This window comes from Myzus persicae, unplaced genomic scaffold (genome assembly GCF_001856785.1).
Source record: "Myzus persicae strain clone G006 unplaced genomic scaffold, MPER_G0061.0, whole genome shotgun sequence".
Taxonomy (NCBI): Eukaryota; Metazoa; Arthropoda; class Insecta; order Hemiptera; family Aphididae; genus Myzus; species Myzus persicae.
The window spans coordinates 2,098-20,865 of NW_019104456.1; the positions used below are offsets into that span (position 1 = coordinate 2,098).

General features: G+C 31.3%; 1 pseudogene; it reads left to right on the forward strand.

The window, feature by feature from the left end:
* The first annotated feature begins 6,002 nt into the window (after nt 1-6,002).
* On the forward strand, nt 6,003-11,032 carry LOC111042315 (annotated as a pseudogene).
* Nucleotides 11,033-18,768: the final 7,736 nt, after the last annotated feature.

Genomic DNA, 18,768 nt, shown 5'->3' on the forward strand with positions numbered 1-18,768 from the left:
TATACATATCTGCAATTGTCAAACCACCATCAATAAATTCTCTTTGTGTCTGTGCTCTTAAATAATGAGACTCAATCCTACTAAATGAGTCTATATGGTCTAACACTCCTTTTTTTAGCTCTTCTGAAATTTTTTGATGGTTCTTATGTTTTCCTTGCTGCAGTGGTTTCAATACTCCTTCAGAATCTAAGTTATTGAAACAGTTTCTTATCATTTTGTCACTAACAACAAGAGTTGCTTTGAACATCTTTTTGCATACTCTTACTTTACCAATTTCTTCAGCTTCTAGGTAGTAAGCCATGTTGTTAAGTTTCCTGTTGGAATTTAACATTTTTTTAACATTTTTAGGTTGAACTTGTACCGCATGACGTACAACAAATTCACGCTGCCTATTTTTATCACCCATCTCCCAAAACTTAGTTCTAATTTTTTCTCTTATTTCTAAGCTTATGTTAGAGCTACAGCTGTATCGACAATTTACACATGGAGCTTTTAATACTTTTGACTTAACAATTGATCCTGATTCACTGACATACTCTTCACCTTTATTTTTTGCTAACTTTTTTATATTTCTTTTCCAATTATCTGGGTTTCTTGTACGTTTTTTTGTAAGAATGACTTGAGGATCTTCATTCAGATTTTCATTTTCTGTTTGATCTAATTGAGTACAATTGTTTTTTTCCACAATGCAATTTTCACTTTCAATTGGTTCTACTTGGTATAATTCAGCAGACTTAAGTGTGATTAAATCTATTGATTCTGTTTCAATATTCACAATATTTTGATCTTGATTTATTTGTTTAGGTTCATAATTATATAAATATATTGGATCATCATCAATAAGTTCAAATAAATTAATATTTTTTAGTGTTTCTTGAAATGTTGAAACAGTACCATCAATGTCAGCAGGTACACCATGAGAAATATTATTGTCCTACATAAATTTTAATTGATAAGGAATAATAATATTACAGTATTACTAAATAATATTGTTTAAAATACTTACTTCAAATTCCAAGAGCAATTTATCAATTTCTTCAATGCTAGGGATTGGCGTTTCATCAATACTGTAACTCAATGTAGTTGCCTAATAAAAAAAAAATGAATTAAAACTTATCTGAATAATTATTATATAGTATTTGTATTCAATTAATATAAAATATAGATTTTTAGATTATATCTTATGACAGTACATTGTACCTACTTATCGTTTACTAACATTATACATTAATAATACTAAAAAGTACCCATGATTTACTTTGATTAATATCATAATAAATAAATAATAATAATATTACAATTATTGGTATACTAGGTATTTTATATAATATCTTAGTAAGTATAATATTTTAATTTTACAATTTTAACAATAGTAGATAGGCTGGTACTTACAACAGTTTCTTTGGTGGCTTTTGGATATTGTGATTTGGCCATTTGCACAAGCTTCTGTACTCTACTTCGTGCAGTCATGTTTATTTTGTTTATATTATTAACAACTGTATTAAAATATAAAAAATAGAGAAATGCATAACAACACAAACAGTTAAGCGACTTCAACTAAATTTAACTGATTATATTAATGATTATTACAATAATTAATAAGACAAATGACAATATCAACTGTGTGAATGTGTGATTTTAAAAATATCTTATCAGTATAATATGGCGCAATTGCACCAATAATATTTATTAGTTCTAAGACAATAACGCCACATATGTATATACGGCGTTATTGCTCCGATTATTTTTATACATTTTGAATGAAATATAATTAATTACATTTACGGCTATATTGCACTAAGCCACGTTACATACGTCCTCAGTACAATAAGTTTCTTTCCATAACTATACATTGTAATCAAACAGCAAGTAGATGGCGCCACTATCAAAAAAATCAGAAAAAAAACGAATTCGGGGATATATATATCTCAAAAATCAATTTTTCTGACTTGTGGCCTTATTGTACTGGTAGTGCGATATGTGACAGTATAAACTTCAGTTTTTCAAATAGGAACCAACCTTTTTTATTTTTAATTATCAAACATATTTTTTTTGAGGTTTTTTATGTAGGTATCTAAATCAAAATTCAAGCTAGTAGTTTTTGAGTTATGTAACTTTGTGTTTTAAAGATAATATGTCTATGGTAATACCGTAATGGATTTAGTAAATAGGGGGCTTAGACGATTTGAAAAATTAGCAATTACTATTGATTTATCAATAAAAATAATTTGTAAAAAAGATACAAGTATAATAAATACTACATCTAACATCACATAGTTTTTATTTTTATAAAACAATTTTTAAGGATTATTATGATCAGAATAAACATTTTAATAACTCAGAAACTACTCATTAGAATTTTGATTTAGATACATCAACATTTGTCAAAAAAAACCATTCACATATCAGACATTTTAAAATATGGTCTTAAGGTCAACTTAAAAATTCTAAAAATAAGTATTTGAAAAAATTTACTATTAAAGAAAAAAATAGAAGTGAGCATAGTTAAAAACCTTTGTATATGAATAATATTTTTTTAAATGATTAACTCAAAGAGATTATATTTTTGCTTTGTCACGGCTATAATTTAGCTTATAGTCGATTGCTTAAATGCTATTGTTATATAATTGTTAACCCGTCATTGCTCGCGTGTATTATTTGGACACCGTTACTCCCGCGTAGAGCGATTCGCTCAACTAGTATATTTTACCATAAATGTGATATTTTATGAACAAATAATCGATAAATCACAAAATAAACCAATTTTGAATATTCTTTATTATTATATTGAAAAAAAAAATGAAAATAACTATACTGACTTGTGTGCTATGAAATGTAATTTTATAAACTGTTTAAAATGTATGCATGAATTATTTGTACGAACTTACACAAACTAATCATCTAAATCTTCGTTGTTTCCATTGCACAAACTGCATAGGGCTAATGTGTGTTTTTTACATAATGGCACAGAGCACCTTGCACATTTTACCTAGGTATACAATATAAAATATTTTATAATTATTTGAGCTTAGTAGTGTTTCTACTTACCACGGTATAGCGATTTTTCCTGGCAGGACAGTAAGTACATTTAACTCTTTCTATAGGTGTTGGGTCCTCTTGAGGTGGTATGGAGATTTGACCGGTGAAACGATTTATTTGTTTTCGAAGATCAAAAGACAAATTTTTAGAATTCAGTCGTTGTACCATAAATGGTTTAGATAGATCTTGCCCAAGAGATTTTAAAAATTGACGTCTACTTATAGTAGTACCAGTGTTGGCTTTATAAATTATTTGACTATTTATACCAGCTATATTCATAAGGGCAAAAAATATGGTAAGAGGCCATCTACAACTAATTCTAGAAATATTCGGCTTTTAGCTCGTCAACAAAGTCGACTCCTCCTTTTGTAAGATTATAAAATGTCATTACTTCAGGCTTACGTTGTTCTCCGCTCTCTACATCAATATCTCCTTGCTTGTGCATTGTTGACAACCTCAGTACATTTTTATTTTTATTTGGTACGTATGATACCAATAAACATTCCTTACTATATCCAAATTTACTACTATTCACTTCTCGTTTCTTTGAGTCCAAAAAAAGAGGAGGTATTTCTCTTATTTTTTCTAATTGTTCCAACCATACTAATTTTATGATTGTCTAACAGGTCAACGGCCAATGGAACAGATGTAAACCAATTATCAATTGTCAAGATCCTACCAGTTTTAGAAATTGGAGAAATCATCCTCTTGACAATACTTGATGCACTATTATCTTGATTATAAGGACCATTATTAGGTTGTTTCCCTACGTTAACCTCCATATTGGCAGTGACCATTGCACTCAAATCATCGGTGCAGGCGGCGTTTGCGTCCCGTAAGGAGGCATTAGCTGTCGGGACCAGGGTAAGGTTTTACCCTGGTTTTGGCATCTTTGACTTTGGCCACTTCAAGGCCGACGGCGTTAAGCCAGCGTACCAGGAAATTTTTTTTTTCTAAATGCATAAATAGTTTCCTTTGTGTAATATTCATGTCGTTGGTAGTTGTGGTATAGAACCTGTTGCCGAAGTGCCTGTATGTACAAGTGTATAATCCGGCCGTGCACATGCTCCGCCGGGCGTTGTTCACCACCTTGGTCTTCACGTGGTTGATGCTGGGCGGGCTCTCGTCGGGCCTTAGTGACATGTCTCAGATCAGGGATCTTGAGAAGGTCGGCATACAGTTTCTCTGCTGTATGCAGGACTTCCTCGAAGACGCCGTCCTAGGGCCCGACACCCACGTGGAGGCTGTTGTGAGTGGGCAAAGAGCATCGGACGTGCTCGGCCTGGTAGGCGATTACGGGACCAGGTTGGTCGATTTTTGTCTGACGTCCGGCCTGTTGGTCAGATCCTCCAAGAACTGGCCATTGTATGTACGACATCGAATGGACTCGGCATTGAATAGGATGCGTGTTGCAGTCCTTTCCTGTGATAGCACGCACTTTAATCGCGATGTAAGTATTTTTTCCTAGCACATTAATGTTTTCAGTATTTTTGAATTGTTCATTATGTTTGATAATCTTACTTTTAGCTCCTTGCCGAAGTATACGACTTGGAAATATTGCTGCGGTACTTCGCGTTTGGAGAGGCCGTATGTTTTTTTGTTTGTTTATTCTTGTTTTCAAATTTTCATTGCTGTGTTTATTATGCAGGCAGTACAAGAATGGTTGGGTATAGTCTCCCGCATTGCCAGTTTCGATTCGGGAATGGGTAGCTCCGTCACCGCGGGGCTCGCGTTCAAGCTTAAACGCTTGACAAGCGAGTACGGCACCAATTTCCACGGCTCGATTAGCCGGCTGTCAGTTGCGGGGACTGTGCCGTCAATAGATGTGTACACGGCATTTGTAGATTGCCACTCCTACAAACTGGCTGTATTGAATTGTCTGTTAAAACGACGAGGTCAAAGCTATGTTAAAACTACTAATCGCTGACGAAGTGGAAGTCATCCCGTAGAGTTTCGTCATCAAACGATCACATCGTTCCATGTATGATAACTGTCATGAATGTATTTCTGTTATAAATGTAATATTAATTTGGATTTTTTTAGGTGTGATTGGACATTCGTGGGCGATTTCGAAGCCAGAAATCCTAGGTCATTCAATTTCGGGCGGAAATTTCCGAGGCCGACGTTTTTCATTCTTTGGAGAGGTCCGACTTTGATTGACCATAGTTTTTGTAACCGTTGGTTCGGTCGTGGATTAGGCTTCTTGGGGAAACCACTTAAAAAAAACGCATCATTTCACTTTACCTCAGGGTGATGCGGAAATTTGTGTATTAGTGTACCATAATGTGTAGCCATCAACATTTCGATTTTGTCATGTATTTGATTTTGATTGTAGCTGGGAGAGACCTCCAAGGATTTCTACGCTCGCCTTAAAGTTTATTGGAGCAAGAAGAAGATCCCGGCGACTTTCAACTTCGATAAGCTGGTACATTATCCTGTCGGTTCGGGACTGCCTGAGAGGATGTAGCCCGATATTGTGTACAGGGCCACGCCCGTGTACACTCACGAGGTTAGGAGGTCGCTCAGCGTGGCAGTGGCCACTGCTGCAGCTGTCAGAAAGGCGAGGACAATGGTGGACGTAAGTGCCGGCGTCCCCAAGTCCGGATATTGTTTGTAAACTCACTAACCAGCACTTAAATAGGTGAGTTTGATATTTTTTTTCTTTTTTTTTATAATATAGACGTTTTGTTTTTGTAGATCCATCTGAGCAGGCAACCCCGTCTGTCTCCCCGCCCCTTGCTTCTTCTTTGCCCGTGTCTCCCACAATGCCCAGTAACTTCGCCTCCCCTACTGGACGAGCAAGACACAGACTTGGGAGCTGTTTCATTTTGGTCTAGGGTGACGGCTGCGTGCAACTTTGCCCTCCCCTCGCGCCGTGCCCCCAAACCCGGAAAGCCTCCGGTACATTGGTACCATATAAACTCGTGATGTGGAAGCTGGGAGGCCCCCCCGCGTCAGTGACAATGGAACGCCAGCCGCTGGATGACGGCATTGACACCCTGTTCCCGACATACCAGAACTGCGCAGGATCGCTACTGCATGCAGATTTCCCCGTCCCGTTCACAGCGATGGAGCTCGAGGCAGCAATGTACAGGATAAGGAGCAAAAACAAAGCCCCTGGCTCAGATGACATTACGTCCAAAATCCTTTCGGCAGTACATAAAGCCGACCCGCCCATCCTGCTTGGGCTCTTCAACAAATGTCTTCGGGGTGGAACTTTCCCGTTGGAGTGGAAGGTTAGGTTAGTTTTATTACTATTTATTAATAATACAATTTAATAGTAGATGATTTTCTTTCCTGTTTAGTCCATACCCATTGTGTATTGTCTCATGGAGACTAAATCCAAAAATGCTTACAACAGTGTTTTTAATTTTTTTAAATTAAACATTCTGACATACTTAAATCCGACCATATTTATAACAGACTATGAGATGGCACTTAGCGATATTCTATCATTTTATTTCCCCAATGCACGTACTGTAGGTTGTTGGTTCCGCCATAACCAAGTAAGTTTACTATTATAATTATTAATTACCTATTAAAAATAATTAAAAACTATTTTCATTTTTTATTATATACCTATAACCTCATTTCTTTAAAGGCTGTTTGGAAAAATGTGAAGAAAAAAGGATTTTTGCATTTAACAATAAATAAATAATTAAATATGCTTCGAAAACTTTGAAAATGCTGTTGGCTCTGCCACTTTTGCCATCAGGTGATATTCTGAGAGGATTTGATACAGTGAGGTTATACGCGATAAACCACAATATTCCAATGATTGGTCTATTTGATTACTATCAAAAGTAAGAAATTTTTTTTAAATTTTGTATTATTTCTAAAAGTTTGAGCTTTCTTTTATTACATATATTGGTCTTTATTATTTTTTTTTTTAACATAAATTTGTTTTTTACTGGCTACTCATTTTTAGCTGATTTTTTCTGTTTTGTTGATTACCATAGAAACGAATAAAATGTAAAAATTACCTAATTCCCACTAGGTATACAGTGTGTTTCACTCAAATGGTAACACGAAATATTTCCGTTCGGTGACCTTGGATTGAATTGGGGTTTTTTAGAGGAGCTATGGAATACTAAAATACACATTTTGTGATCATTTTCGAATTTTTAATTCTTTTATTGTGCGCATTCGCAATAAAACTTACATTTTTTTAAATGGAAATACCTATTTTCAACATCATATTTCGATAGAACTATTTTTTTTAAGCAACTTTGATACACAAACTTTTTTCTTATCTCAAAAATTGACTGAACTAAAGCAATCCTAAGTTTAAACAAAAAAAATTGTGGCTAAATTTTCAATGTTCTGTATTTTGTCATTTTATTATTATTTTTGGTTGGAAGCAAGATAAATGAAGGGCAGGCATTTATAGGTTATTTAAATAAAGTTAAATATTTTATTTTTATAATTAAATATAAATTGAATTAATTATTTCAAAATAATTCTAATTGTATTGTGAATCAGATAGCACAAATAATTGTATTTATAACGTCTTTATCGGCTTTCTAGTGGATAACAATATGTAGTTCACTACTACCTACCATCGTTTATCTTATTAAATGGGTACCTACTACCTACCTATTTTTGATTATTAAGTTATTTCACTGAAAGTTATAAATTCATAATTAAAATTTGATTATTCAAACCAAGAATACGTTCGTATTGGATACATTTGCATTGAATTCTGGTTTTTTATTGTTTTATTTTAATATTTCCGCATATTTATAATTCACAAATGGCTAGTTATAGTGAGAAATTGGATATGATATTAATTTTTAATGAGTGCCATCGAAATTCTCGCCAAGCTGCACAATTATACGCCGAAAGATATCCCAATAGATATCAACCGGCGCATAATTATTTTTTAAGGCTCGAAAATCAAATCCGAACTTATGGTTCATTTGGAAGTAGAGGTAATCGTCGTCAAATACCACAAGTACAGGCTGAAGTTAACGAAGAAACTGAAACACAAGTATTGGCGTATGTTCAAATTAACCCACGATCATCCATACGTAATATTGGAAATGAAGTTGGAAAGGTACATTCAATTTAAAAAAAATTTAAACTTCGTCCCTATAAACCGGATTTAGTTCACCATCTTCGAGCGGGAGATAATGAACGTAGATTATTATTTATTGCATGGGTACTGGCAAAAATTGAAGATAATCCTTAATTTTTAAAGTATGTTCTTTGGACCGATGAGAGTAAATTTACCAATAATGGCGTGATAAATAAACAAAATAACCGTTTTTGGGCAAGTAATAATCCACATTGGGCAATTGAAACTAATTTCCAAACAGTGTGGGGAACCAATGTGTGGTGTGGAATATTAGGAGATTCCATAGTAGGGCCCTACTTTTATGACGGAACCTTAAATGGAAGAAGATATTTAGATTTTCTCTCTAACCATTTACCACCAATGTTGGAAAATGTTCCTTTAAATGTTCGGGAAAACTTGTTTTTTCAACAAGATGGTGCTCCGGCACATAATGCTATTGTTGTTATTACAATACCTTGACGAAAAGTTTGGAAATAATTGGATGGGAACAAATGGACAGATAGCTTGGCCAGTGCATTCACCGGATTTGACACCACTTGATTTTTTTCTTTGGGGTCATTTGAAAACTGTAGTTTATGCTGACCCACCAATTAACCTTCGGCATTTAAAACAAAATATCACCGAAGCATGCACAAGATTGACCAAGGAACAAATAACGGCAGCTTCTCAAGATGAAGCCAAGCGCCGCTTACAATCATGTTTACTTAACAACGGGGAAAACTTTGAACAATTTATAAGGTGATTTGTATTATTTGTAATAATATGTTTCAAAATAAGTAATTAAATTTAAACCTAATTATAAAAGTAAAATGTTTAACTTTAAAAAAAAAAAACTTTATTTAAATAACCTATAAACCTTCCATTTATCTTGCTTCCAACCAAAAATAATAATAAAATGTCAAAATACAGAACATTGAAAATTTAGCAACAATTTTTTTTGTTTAAACTTAGGATTGCTGTAGTTCAGTCAATTTTTGAGATAGGAAAAAAGTTTGTATATCAAAGTTGCTTAAAAAAAATAGTTCTATCGAAATATGGTGTTGAAAATAGGTATTTCTATTTAAAAAAATGTAAGTTTTATTGCGAATGCGCACAATAAAAGAATTAAAAATTCGAAAATGATCACAAAATGTGTATTTTAGTATTCCATAGCTCCTCTAAAAAACCCCAATTCAATCCAAGGTCACCGAACGGAAAACACAATTAATGGTTACATATTAATACATATTTTTGATTCATACATTTTCTTTGGAGTTGTCAATATTAAGTAGGGTGCTATGTTTCTTTGAAAAAAAATCATTTACTAATTATGTAAAACAAAAACTATAACCTAAGGACATTTCAAAAATCTTACAGCAAGTTTTTTTGTATTATTATTATTATTTATCTATTATAACTTTATTTTTAGCTTTTGGCTTAGGCGAATACCAATAATTTAACCAATATTTGCGTAGAAAGTTTTCATAATAGTTTGAGGATAAAATTCAATGTGGTTCACCCGAATTTGTGGATATTTTTAGGTAAGCATATTTTTTATGATTCATAAATTATTATAGAATATTGATATTAGGTTAATTTTTGAAATTCGTTTTAGATCACCTCAGTCACCTCAGTAAAAATTTCCATATAACCATCTCTCAGCTTTCTAATAACTTGAGCTCTACGAGGAAACAGAAACCAAATGTCCTAACGAATTTGAAGAGAATTCAAAATTCTGTTCATGAATATTCCTTGGGGCTGATAACCATGTGACGATTTCTCTGCCGTACTGCACATGTTACTTCAGCCTATGAACAACGGCAGAGGAATTGGGCGCTGCATGTGGAAGCAGAAAGATCACCACCCCTAGAAGCAGCAGTTCGACCACCGGTACCAGAAGCAGTAGTAGCAAAACGACCACTACCAGAAATACCATCACTAAAAGTAAGGCCAACAGCAGAAGCAAGACCAGCATCATCACGAGTTCATCCTTATTACCATCAAGGTAATAATAATATGTATCCAAATATTACTTAAAAATAACTTATTTTATTATTAACAGTGGACGTTTTGAACAAGAGTACCTTATTGAAAAAAAGTTTTTTTTTTGTCTTAGAATTATTAGGTACTAAGTTCAAATAGTTTCATTATTATTTTATATACCTGAATTTACCTAAAAATGTAGTTAACAACCATTCAATTTATAGGAAATCGCAGACAAAGGTCAAATGCAGCTGAAGCCTGGACCTGGTTCTATTCCGAAGAACTAAATAGTAATACATTATTTATTTTAAATAAATACAATTGTAAGACCTGTCATCTAATAAAATTCAATCATTCACTATAATACTTTACACCAGCGATTCTCAGGTTAGTTCTCAGGTTATTTCTCGCAAACAAAATAAATCTCTTATATGAAATAAAGTATATGAATTTGATACTATTATATCAAATATTATATTATTATTTATATATTAAAAACTGTTACGCTGTTTTAATTTAGTTTACTGTTGTGTAACATACGTTTTGCTGCTGTAAGTTTGCTTTTTTTTTGTAAATGGAGTTTACTTCATATGAAAAAAAATTAATAAATTAATTAATGGCCTACACTTTCAACAACTAGTAATACATACATCACATTTTTAGGAGTGGTGGTAGATGAGACTCAGGAGCTGGGTGAGACTCAGGGGCTGGGCGAGACTCAGCATGGAAATGAAGAAAGTAAGATAAATTAAATTAAGTTGTACGTATGGAATTTTTTTTTTAAATATTTTTTTTTTAGTCCTTGAAGTTTGCGTCATTTGCTATCAAGAAATAAGTAACGTGACAACTATTCCTTGCCAGGTGGCTATTCCTTGCATACTGTGGTGGATGGATGAAGGGAATACAGGTTGCCCGTTATGTAGAGCCCACATAAATCGTCTACAAAAGTATTAAAATTTAACTATTTATTACTTATAATAATGTTTTTTTAATTAGTTTATGTTTTTTGAAAAGTTAAACTCAAGAAAAATATTGAATGATCAGTTAATCCAAAAACAATTTGTTATACATTAAATATATTAAATGTGTGTACATTTCAATGACAGTTCAATAAATAACAATTAACAACACAGTACAATATTAGCGTTATATTATTATTATCTTTTTTAATTATTCACAAAAATTAAAATAATTATACTTAATTTATTTTTATGTTTTTACACAAGCCTTGATTAGTAGTTTCAACCTAATTATAATAAAAGAGTTAGGTAATTTGTTAATATTATGTAATACGTTTCTGTTTCTTATTTTGATACTTATATTAAGGAGTTATTTTCAATAACTAATAACTATTATCTACGTTTCAATTAGAATTTAAGTGGTATTTAAATACTCATTTTACATATTTTTCTAATTTATAATAATACTAGTCTTGGCCTTCGTCGTATACAAGATCTATAAAAAAAATATAAATTATATAAGTAATATAATTGAATATAATTAAAATTATATATTTTACCTTTAAAGTAGTTGTTGCAGGTATTTTGCAGTTATTTTTTATAGGTATGTGGATATTTCTTCGCAATTATTTCACCGCCAACATTTCACCACAATTATACTCACCGCGCATATAATTTATCGGTATCATCCCATTTCGCCGAATCCTACTTTACCGACAAAAAAAAACAGTTGTATACGGATTAATATAAAATCCCATTTGGCCGAATGCTATTTTTTCGAATCCCATTTTGCCGAAAAATTTAAAATAAAATTGTATTTGTTAGGTCATAAAGACTAAAAAATTAATACAAGGTTCCTAATATATTGTGACAAAAAGTGGTTAAATAAGTTTTTAATATTTCTAACTCTAAAATTCAAAAATTCACTTTTTTCTGTTGCTTTTCGCTATAATTGATGTATTATTAAAGTGGGAAGAAAGCTATTTCAGGTGACATCGTCGCGGAAACATCGTTCCGTAATCTTATCGCTGATAAAGTGACAATAGTAATAAAAACTTACATCTACAAATGTAAAATGTTACACATATAATGATGATGAGTTTACTCACAGTCACTCTCTTTATAATCTGCAGTCACATTTGCCACTCGTACTAGTTATTTAAGTGTTGTATTTTAAAAGTGTATTTTAATATGTCTTGGTATACAATTAATTCAAACCGCGGCAAACCGCTATTAGTTGTAGATAATTATATACATAGGATTGACCGAAATAATGGAAATAATGAATATTATAAGTGTATTGATAACTGTGGAGGACGAGCAATATTAAGATCGCAAACGACTGCAATAATATCCAAAATTCATCATCACCCGACGCATGGAGCTGAATTGGCACGACGTGGATTTCGAGAAACTCTAAAGGTAAAATAAATCTTCAGTTTGTTTATATATTATATTATAGTTTGTATATATTATAAGTATACGTATATACTATATATATTGCGTTAATATATAAATAATACAGTGTGATTGATTAAGCGTAAAACACTCATTATTTCAAAAAGTATTCGTGTTTTTGAAAACAATTTTTTACATAGTTTTAAGTCGTTAAAAATAATACGTTTTTATTAAAAAATTATATTTTTAAATATTTTTTATCCACTATATTTTTTTTAGTTTTTTAGTTTTTTGAATGACAACATAGAGTTTTAATTTCATATTCCAAAGCAGAATAATTTTCTGAGTATTTTGATACATAAAAATCGAATTTTGGGCGAGTAGTTTATGAGTTATACGTATTTATAGTTTAGACAAGCGGAGTGGAGTGGTACGGGGTACCCCGCAAAATTTTAAATACGTAAACTCATGAACTACTGGTCCTAAATTTGATTTGTATGTGAATAACGATTTTTTTTTTTTACTACGATAACTTATAACAAACCTTGCATTAAAAATTAACTTAATTAAATTAAATTTTAAAGATTTTTAATATAATAAATTATATGCCCCGGGCGCCAAATTTTTAAATAGTATAATATTAAATATTATAAAATATTATTATATTTTTTATATATATATTATAATAATAAATCATATATCAAGCGTGTATATAGTATACATATATAATTAGTATGTAGATCACATAAAAAACGAATTATTATATATTTAGGAAAAAGTGGTTTCAAATCCAACAAAATCTGTGCCTCAGAATTTCCACGAAGTGAGACGATCCCTTGTTTCTTCAGGAATAAAAGGTTGCACTATATCAGAAGTAGAAGATGCTGTTCCTGTATATACTAGTGTCAGATCTTCAGCATACAGAAAGCGAATGAAATTGGTACCAAAATTACCTACAAAGTTATCGGAACTTATTCTTGAGAACGAATGGAGATCAACTAACGACAGAAAGGATTTTTTATTAGGTAATTATTTTTTCATGACAACTTGAGAAGTAGGTACTGCTCAATCAGTTAATAATACAAACCATTAATAACTAAATGTATATAGGATGTGATGGTCTTGACGACAAAATTGTTGTATTTGAGACGGAAGGATTCTTAAGAAGACTATGCAGTAGTGAAATTATTTTTATGGATGGGACATTTAAATCAGCACCTCAGTTATTTACCCAAATTTATACTTTGCACAGCAATGTTGTAGGAATAATGATACCATTGGTAATTATAATTATAAAAATAAACTAATAGGAGTTTTTAGTACATAATTATTAATTATAGAAAATTGACTTTAAAGGCTTATGCATTGCTACCCAACAAAAGCACAGAAACGTATTCCAAAATGTTTAAAATAATAAAAGAAGCTGCTCTAAGGAATGGTTTAATATTTAACCCCAATACATTTCAAATAGACTTTGAAATTGGTATGATTGTTTCAATTAGAGAAACTTTTGGATATACAACATCTATAAAAGGATGTTTATTCCACTTGGGTCAATCAATTTGGCGGAAAGTTCAAAATTTAGGGCTTGTTCGTGATTATAATCAAAATGACGATATAAAAAAAACTGTACGCCGTATGTGTAGCCTAGCTCTAATACCAATAGACCAAATCGATGATTGTTGGACAGAAATTCATGCACAAGCGCCTCAACATGAAGGTAAATATTAAAAGGTATTTAAAATTTGTGTACTACAATTTTTATATTTATATAAATAAATTATTTAGGTTTGGATAGATTGATGAGTTACTTCGTAGAAACTTATTTGGATAACGACGTTAGTATATTTAGTCGTAGCATGTGGAACCACTACGAAACAGACCATACGAGGACAATTAACCACCTCGAGGGTTGGCATGCAGCTCTTAACAGGACTATATGTCGACCACACCCAAACATTTTTATTTTAATCAAAGAATTAAAAAACCAGCAGCAAAATTTTGAACTTGATATTATTACTCAAAAAAAATGTAACCAAGCTCCGAAAATGAGGAAAAAGTACAAAACTTTAGAAGACCGATTAAAAACGGGAAAAGAGCGGTAAATACTAAATAATTAACTATATAATTATTATAATATTATATTAATACCTCAAATGTATGTTTAATTCAGATTTGGAAATGGACAAATATCTATTATGGAATATCTAGATGCGATTATTTACCACTTCCATCTTGAATAAAATTATAAATATAAATATAAATTTTTTTATACATTTTTTGACAATTAATGTTTTTATATATTTTTACTAAATATTAATTATTTTTACTAATTTCTACTATACATTTTTGACAATTAATGTTTTTATATATTTTTACTATAACGTAATTATTATTTCATTTATTTTTATTATTTCACCATTTTATTTGACTATATATTTTAAAATAATATTATAACGAAACAAAATTCTATTTTACTATGCTTCGGCGAGATGGGTTTCGGCGAGATGGGTTTCGGCGAGATAGGTTTCGGCGAGATGGGTTTTCGGCGAGACGGGATTCGGCGAAATGGGTTTCGGCGAAATGGGCCCAAATCAATTTATCGCAGTTGTTTTTTTGATAATGTAAAATGTAATAAACCAATTTATCAGTCGATGTATATATATATGAAATTACGCCATGGCATTTTTGGTATGATGAGCCATTAAGTTTATCTTACTGATACAAATTGATTTCCTTATCCAAAATTCTAAATTTCAAAATAACCAGATACGATTAACCATACGATTACACACGTTACTGATTATTGAATTATTGTATCGGCATCGTCCAGTACTTTATCGACGTTTACGAGTGTTTCATTTTATAATCATGAATAATATATCGTATATTAAAAGTGAACGGGGTAAAGATAAATTAATATTAAAAGGGTACATTTATATACTTAAAAAAAAAGGTTTAAATAAATTAATATGGAAGTGCAAAAACTATCAGAAGATAAAATGTAAAGGATGTTTATATGTTTGTAATGACGAAATTATAAAAAAATTTAAACATAATCATGTCCCGGACTTTGCAAAATTTGAAGTATGCAAAGCATAGGCGCCGCCAGGAATTTTATCAAGGGGGTGCATCGTGCAAGTAGGTAGGTACACGTTGATTTCTAAATAATGCTTATACACGTAATAATAATAATAATAATAATAATAATAATGGTTAAATACTTAAAAATTGTTTTTCAAATTGTATGATGATACAAAGTTATTTTAGTTCTTTTTTTAACGACTACAATGTAACGCGGGCTAGTGATTATGATTAGAAAACCCAATAATGACAATAGTAGCCTTTATCCTAAACGAAAACTCGTAAGCTTATCGCATGCGATAAAAATGACCGATTTATATATTGAATATAAAGTGTATATTATACACGTGACAACTGACATGTCCTATACGTCCATCGACACTATACGATAAAATCTGAATCATCATTAGTCGTGTGTCCGTGACGTGTATATCTCAACGTGCTTAATACCAAATACGCCTTATATAATATATTATTTTAGTTCTTATGTAAAATTATTGATGTATAAAAATGAGTGACATACGAAATTTTTTTCAATAGAAACGCAAAATAGAATCAAGTCCATCAAGTATAAATGAAGGCAATCATGACATAGGTAATTTAAGTAATTTAAGTACTAATAGTTCTAATAGTAGCCAACAAAAAGAAGTGCCAGAACTCCTTCATCAGTTGATTGTTGGTGCTAATAAATTAGATATTGGACTGTATTTGAATTCCTATGTTGATGACGAATTACGTTTAAAATTATTGAAGGACCCCTGGGTTCCTTCAAAAACATATGACTTCAAAAAAGATTTGACCAACGGCTCTACGAGAGTATTTCGTACAGAATGGTTTGCACTTTTTTCGTGGCTAAGTTACTCAGCTGTTTTTAAAGGCCCACTATGTCGCGTTTGTGTATTATTTCGACCTCGAGTACATAGAGGTGTTCAAGGAGCATTCATTGTTTCACCATGCATAAAATATCAAAAATTTAACGAGGTTTCAAAGGCTCATGACATTAGTATTTGGCATAAAGACGCAATTAATGCGTCACAACATTTTTTAAACTCAAAAGAGAGAAAATAATTGAGTGTTCATGAGCAAATAGATTCGGCATTTAATAGAGAAATAGAAGAAAACAGGGGGAAACTTCGTTCTATCATATCGTCAATCTTATTTTGTGCAAAGCACGATCTTCCACTAAGAGGTAAAAATGATNTAAAGGTTCAGTTTTTACAGATTTATTAAAATTCCGTGTCGAATCGGGGGATGAAGTTTTGAATAAGCATTTAAAGTCTGGAGCTGAAAATGCGTTGTATATCTCACATGAAGTTCAAAATGAACTAATTAAAACTTGTGCTAATGTACTTCGACAAAACATTATTGAAGAAGTGAAACTTTCATCTGTTTTTTCGGTCTTAGAGCTGACGAGACTGCCGATATAAGTGGCACCGAACAATTGTCAATAGGTGTTTGGTATTTGTTTTACGACATTAAGTTTCAAAAACACAAAATTTGTGAAGAATTTCTTGGTTTCTCAGCTCTTACAAAACTAGATTCTAAATCCGTTGCCAAAACCATCATTGAATTTTTAGAAAGTTGTAATTTAGATTTGAATCGAATTGTGGGCCAAGGATATGAAGGATGCGCTACAATGGCTGGGCATATAAGTGGTGTTCAAAAATTAATTAATGAAGCTTATCCTATGGCACTATTCTTCCATTGTGCTAGTCACGTATTGAATCTTGTATTTAACGATTTAAATAACGTAAGTGAAGTAAGAAATACAACCGGGATCATAAAAGAAATAATAAATTTTTTTAGAGAGAGCACATTGCGTAGACAAATTATTCCCAATATTCCTTTACTTTGTGAAACTCGTTGGTCAGCAAAATATAAGAGTATTAGAATTTTTGCTGACAATTTTATTGTTATTGTCAAAGCTTTGGAAGAACAATCAAAAAGTACAGCAAATTCAAAAACCAAAATTAAATCTTATCAACTCTTTACTGCTGCTACTACACCAGCTATTATTGTTACATTGCAAGTAATAGCTGTTTATTCCGTTAAATTTGAACCAGTATGCAATCTACTTCAACAAGTTAATATAAATTTGAAAACGGTGAACAATCACATAACCAAACTAGTTGATATTTTGCAGTTGTATAGAAATGATTCGTCGACTGAATTTACCGTATTATTTGCAAAATCTAAAGAAATCGCTGAAGAACTTGATGTTGAAATACGTCCACCTCGAGAAGCTGCACGACAAAGTCAAAGATCAAATCATCCATCTACAAACCCTGAAGATTTTTTCAGAACATCCATTTTCGTTCCTTACCTAGATTCTGTTATATCATCATTAAAAGATCGCTTTTCTAAAATTCACAATCAATCATTTTCTCTAATGGATCTTCATCCATATGCTATGAAAAACATGAGTAAAGAACAGTTTATTTGCACATCAAATGATATTGTAAAACTCTATGGAAATATTTTGTCATTGAATTTTGTAACTGAAGCCACAAAATGGTATGAAATGTGGAATAATGGCACAAAACCATTAGATTCTATTGAATACTTAGATTTGATCGTAATGTCAAAAGATTTTTATCCAGCTGTAGCCGACGCAATCAAGATCGGAGCAACTCTTCCAACAACAACTTGCAGCATTGAACGTTCATTCAGTACTTTAAGACGAGTCAAGACATGGAACAGAGCCACTATGGGTGATGACCGATTGTCCGGATTGTGTATGATGAGTGTACATAGAAAGAGACTAGAAGAGGATACCAAGTTCATTGAAAATTCAATTGAAGAAAAAAACCTAGGCGTTTACAATTATTATTTAAAAAATAAGTTTTATAACACATGATATAAATAATATATTATATAGACAATATTGTAAAATAAGTATAAATGTATAATAATAAATAATAGAAATAAGTTAGATAATTTTGCAAAATAAAATGTTTTTACTACCGATACTACTGCAATTTTTTTTTTTATTTGTGTACGTTTTATTATTTATTTTCATGTGTATCTTGATAATATATAATAGGTAGTAATATTAATATAATATTTAAATTTTTTGTATAAATAGGATAGGGTAGATTATAAAGAAGAACATTTAATTATAGGACACATTTTGTTTTGTATTCTTACAAATTATCAAAATTACACATAGTCAGTTTTTTAAACATTGTCAAAGTTATTTACAAAAAATTAAAAAAATTAAAAATTAAAAAATTAAAAATTAAATTAAAA